The sequence below is a fragment of the Poecilia formosa genome, unplaced genomic scaffold, assembly GCF_000485575.1.
Source record: "Poecilia formosa unplaced genomic scaffold, Poecilia_formosa-5.1.2 Scaffold351, whole genome shotgun sequence".
Taxonomy (NCBI): Eukaryota; Metazoa; Chordata; class Actinopteri; order Cyprinodontiformes; family Poeciliidae; genus Poecilia; species Poecilia formosa.
The window spans coordinates 303,970-310,085 of record NW_006800290.1 but is presented as its reverse complement, the minus strand read 5'-3'; positions in this window follow the sequence as shown (position 1 = coordinate 310,085).

Below are 6,116 nucleotides of genomic sequence, written 5' to 3'. Positions count from 1 at the left end.
CCATTTCTCCTCATTCCTGGTGATAAATGGCTGATCATCTCTTCATAGCCCCCAGCCCAGCTAGCAGGTCACACCAGACTGAAAATGTTGGGATGGAAAAACCCGGTTGGGTTTTAGATACTGGCTGCAGCAGCCAGGTGGGATTTTCTGTTAACAAAGATTCTTGGTCTTGATGTGGACCGTGATTCTGTCAGCGTCTCCATCTGCTCTCTGGTTTATACAGGAATCATAAACCATTAATGTCTTTATCTGCTCTATGAAATCCCAGTTATTTTACTCTTGGATGAGTTCAATATTTAAAACCTTACTAATATCTCTGGAGACATGTTGGAGCTAACGATTCCTTCTGAATTTGCTTTTTCTCAGTTTTGTTAGATTGTGGACAATTTTAGTGTCATGCAAAGTTGATACCAGTAAATACAAAATGCTGTTTTAAATGATGAATTAATTCCAATCCTATCTATACATTTTGTTGAAATCTAGTTTTATTTATCATACCTTGATGTAAATACATTTAGGAAGAGAGAAGAAATAAATCTTTGATATTTCAGTCTGGAAATGGTCACCAGGTCGTTTCTCAGGCCTTGGGATTCTGGAAAAGCACAGAGAGAACCGTTATCTGTAAATGTGATGTGGATGTTTCTGCACCAGTCTGTGCTGCTTTGTCTGGGACTGGAGGTTCATGTTCATGTTTATGATTATTTATGTTGAATGAGGATTAAGATTTAGGCATAAATATGTGGTGTGGATGGTGTGATATCTATGATAACAGCTCCTTCTCAAAGACAAAATGTTTAAAGCAAACAGGAAACAGCAAAAGGTTAAATAAGCTCTAATAATCAGAAAAGAAGAAAAGCTGGACCGTGTTATTCTGCACATTTTTTAAAATAATGCCTGGAGTTTTTCTTTGCCTAATGAGTCAAGAAAAATTCATTAGTCATCTTTAAAGGCTCTTAAACAATGCAGAGGTATTTGCAGACCCTCTGTCCACACAAAAGCACAATCCTCACTTATTGCCTTTAGCAAAACCAACAAGTGAGTCTTTTCTTGACTTTCCAGATATAATATTTAAATACCCAGAGTATTTTGTCCTCTTGGTTGCCTCAAATTAAGCAACTGATTCCAACATATCTGCAAATCGTAGATCTGTTTTCAAATTGCATTTTTTAAACCAAATTCTTGATAAATTTGCTTACAAGTAATTAGTTACATTTCTTTTTACAACATAATATTTTAGAAGTTTTTAACAATGTGGTTTTAGCAACTGTCTCAGCTGACAGAGGTTTTGTGGTTTTAGATTTAATTGTTGTCTGTGACACAGTGGCATTGTCAAGTTTTAACTGCAGGAATGACGCAGCTTCAGGTTCAAATCTCATTTGGTAGAACAAACTTAATGTGTCAAACTTTGTGGCTTTCTCTCTGCTTTTTCAGTCTGGGGTCCCACAATGTTGAGCTTCACATTCTGTCTTTATCTGCGACCCTTTGGTTCTGTTCCTGGATGTGGAGTTTCTGTCTGATGCCATGCAGACTCATCCTCCTCTTCAGAAGAGAAGTGTTTTTTCGCCGACTGGGTCAGTGATGTTTTGAGACGTTTCTTTGAACATATCTGATGTTGTTTCCAGTCGAGTTTATTATTAGAAATGATTCTTAGAAATGAGTTTTTATGATCTATTTCAATATTCACACCAACTTTTTGTATTTGAGTTTCTGTATTTGATTGAAAGTTACATTATTTATGTTTGGTTTAAGTTCAAGGACAGTTTCTTTTCATCAAACAATTAAGTTTGCTAATTTTTTTTGTTATATTATTTAACAGGTGATGAAAATGATCACACTGCTGTATTAACTTTAATCCCACTCCGTCTCTATATGCCGATTTAATAATTATTTTTCTACTTCCTGTTTAGCCTAACCTATCAGAGGCCTTCTCTCCAGATAATATACTTAATCCCAGTAACAACATGTTTATATAATATATAAATATGGGTGTATCACACACTAAGTGCTCACATACAGAATGTGATATGGATGCATCAGTTTGAAAATTTGGGTTGATATTAATCTCAAATGTTAATATTGCTGCTATGGTCATTAACCTACATCATATCTCATTAATATTTTCCTATCATATCAACCCCATGACAACTCAACCTCCCACTGACATGGCTTCTCTGCTTCAGTCAGACGTCCCACAATGCACTGCATCACCATCACATGACCATCCTCATCAGCCCAGGAGCACAAAGGCAGCAAGATGGAAATAAACAGCCTGCCGATTCCTGCTGGAGGCTGGCATCTCCAGGGTCATAGATGAACATCAGTTATTAATATCAAATCAGTTTCAGGTGTGGGACAGNACCTTGTTGTGATGAAGAGTCAAAGCAGCAGCAGGACTCACTGGAAGCAGTGTGCCTTCAACCAGGGAATGGAGGCTTTATAAACCTTCACTGATGATCTGACAGAGGAACAAAATGTCTTTACTCCTTCAACAATTCAGCCTGAGGAGTTTTTCTGACCAGAAGTTCAGGTTGGTGATGGTGTGTCACACCTGAAGCCATTTCTCCTCATTCCTGGTGATAAATCACTGATCAGCTCTTCGTAGCCCCCAGCCCAGCTAGCAGGTCACACCAGACTGAAAATGTTGGGATGGAAAAACCCGGTTGGGTTTTAGATACTGGCTGCAGCAGCCAGGTGGGATTTTCTGTTAACAGAGATTCTTGGTCTTGATGTGGACCGTGATTCTGTCAGCGTCTCCATCTGCTCTCTGGGTTTATACAGGAATCATAAACCATTAATGTCTTTATCTGCTCTATGAAATCCCAGTTATTTTACTCTTGGATGAGTTCAGTATTTAAAACCTTACTAATATCTCTGGACACATGTTGGAGCTAACGATTCCTTCTGAATTTGCAAAATATGAAATCCTGATATATGATAATTATAACCCTAACCCTGATAGAAGACATTTCACTAGCAAAACATAATAACAAAGACTTTTATATTTCTAAGTTTAAACACAATACCTTGCTACCAAATATGTAAATACACCACGTGTCTGGTGACTGAGACTCAGGAGTGTGATGAAGTTTAACTTATATAATCGAACCCCTTTACCATTCAGTATTTCATAACATAAATAATATTCCCATTTCCCATTTCACCTTCTAAAAGAAAGAAATATTTCCTCAACCAGTTGAAAATGATACATACACATATACACACAAACATCTACGTGCATATGTACGTACATAATGTATACCCATTTATACAAACACATAAACTTACACCCAGTTGCCCAAGTCATCAACAGAGCTGTAATTCGCAGCCAAACTCATCATCCCTGTTCATTTGAATAATAACTATTTTGAGACTTTTCTTAAAATACTTCATGCTTGGACTTTGCTTCAACTCTTTGGTGAGTTTATTCCAAATCTTCACTCCAGTGACTGAGATGCACATTGTTTTCATCGATGTTGGAACATGTGAAGTTTTCTCTATAGTCGTAGCCTCCCTCTCTATCAGAACACAATGTCTGAATATTTTCAGAGAGTAGTTTGTTTCTAGTTATGTATATAAACTGCACAGTTTGAAGCTACCAAATCTAGGAGTTTCAGGAAGTAAGAATCTATGACAATAAAAATCAACCTTGTGAACTATTCGAATGTAGCCTAGCATGTATAGTGGCTCAGATCCTGCAATGCAACTGCACTGTTTCTGAACTTTCTTCTTTTTTGGCGACACTAATCACAGTGATGATTGGTGTCATCATATTTAATAACATTTAAATCACATACCTGATGGGGTTTCCTGTGGTGTTTACATGTCCAAACAGAGAGGAATATCAAGTAATGTCAATAAAATCTCATCTAAATGATACAAATTAACAGCCAATGTTGTTGTTGGTGAAATCCAAACTGACAAGCCAAAATTATAATAATAAACGTTCCTACATTACTGTCAGACACACCAACAGATTATGAGCCGTATCTACAGTATTAGTCTGGGTGTTTTCTACTGGGAAACAGTTTGCAGGCTGTTGACGAGGGGAAATAAACTTAAAAACAGAACGAGCCGCATTAAGATTAACGAGTGACAGCCAAACGGGTTCCTCAACCAGACGTTTGTAAAAAATTGGGTGGCTTTGTTGTTTCCTGGTCAAAATGAGACAAACGTAAATAAATGGATATGAAAATGTCTCTACATTCTCTAAGAGCTCTTCAAAACACAATAATTCCTTGTATATGAAGGAATATTTAAGAATATATTCAAAGATCACTAAAATATACCCCACTTCAGGAGGAGGCTGTATTAAACAGTCCGGATTTGTACAACCACCCAGCATTGTTAGAGTAACGACGATTATTTTACGTCTTTTCAGTCTTATGTTGACTGTCGTGCTCTGCAAACATATCAGTCAATGTAAACAGTTATGATATCATGCAAACTAATTCATTGCTCATTTAACGGAAGCCACATTATTTCGTTTGCACTTTAAGACTTCACTCGGCTGCAGAAGCAAAGCTGTGCAACTTGGTAACCTGACAATATTCTTACAGTTAAAGTTTGTCTGGCAAACAACATTACCTCCAAAATGTTGGCAGCAAGTGAATATTATTTTGTAGACAATATAAACTGGTCCAAGAACTGAAACAGACGATAATGCTAACTGAACCAGCGGTCGCTGAGTTTCGAGCTGTTTGAACCACCAAACTATGACGACAGCCGATGTTCCTACCTGTCGCTGATTCTCGTCTAACGGACACCTCGCTTTAGGAAGCAGACATGGATTAACTGGTGACACTTTCATATTCTCAGTTTGAGTGAAGATTTTAACCCGTTTCTGATGTAAAAGTTTATAAGACAATTGTTTTTTCAGCGCTGTCTCTCATGGTTGAGAATTAGGGTCATTTGATGAAAAGAATGAAGATGGTTAGTTAAATTACGAGAAAAAATAATGAAGAAATGACACATGGATCTGCAGTAGCCAGGTCTTCTGTAAATGAGCTAGTGTGACCGGTGGACCTCTGCATTGTGTGTGTTATGTGGTGATCGGACAAACCACAAGACACCAAGTCTGGAGGTGGTTTCTGTTTATTTAATCTGTCAATCGGGAGATATTAGCGCTCCAGTTCTCCAACCCGATCTATACAAAATGACAGTGTTAGCATGCATCAAATTGTCAAGATGTGGTTTGTGGTGGTGAGAATGAACCCAGATGAACCCAGATGAAGATTTAATTATCAGCCCAGACAGTCCAGTTCAGGCGGCAGCAGGAAACTTAGCATCAGCTAAGTACCAGTAGCAACTGAAAACTAAAGACTGAAGACGAGAGCTGAGTCGGCACAGGACTTCTCAGTACAACTGTGTGCAACAACGACAACTTACAAATGACAAGGATCTGACAAGAGACAGAGACAACAGGTGGACTGTCATGTTCCGTGTTTCCGTATGTTTATTTTTGAGTTCTCTGTGTTCAGTCCTGTGTTCCTGTGAGTGTCTGTCCTGTCCTCCCCGTTGATTGCTCCCCAGGTGTGTCTCATTCCCCTGATTACCCCGTGTGTATTTAAACCCTCCTGTTGTCTGTGTTCCTCGTCGTTCGTCATCGTCTTTGCTTTGTATCACTCGCCAGTAGAACTGTTAAGTCCTGGTTTGTGTTTGTTCCGTCTAGTCCGTTTGACAGTTGCTACCGGTATTTAGCTGCGTGCTTGTTCCTGCCGTGCTGCCTGCCTTGGACTGTTTGTGTGCTTTATTATCATTAAATCTTCATCATCACCATAACCTGGATCTCAGCGTCTCTCCTCACCACCGCACCAACCACACCGGTCATGACATGGACTTAAACACACAGGAAGTAATTAGGGGAACTAGACACACCTGGGAAACAATTAGGGAGCAGACAGGACAACACAGAGATTCACAGGGGACAGGATCACAACAAACACAGAAAACTCAAATCCTAACACAAATATTATAAAGGTGTAAGAGCAACTCAAATGAAAATATCCAAATAAATTTAGCCACCAGTTAATCTATAACACCGGTCAGAGAGCGACAGACGCTGAGAGCATTAACCAGAACACACAGTGTTAGGGTCTCACACACACACACACACACAC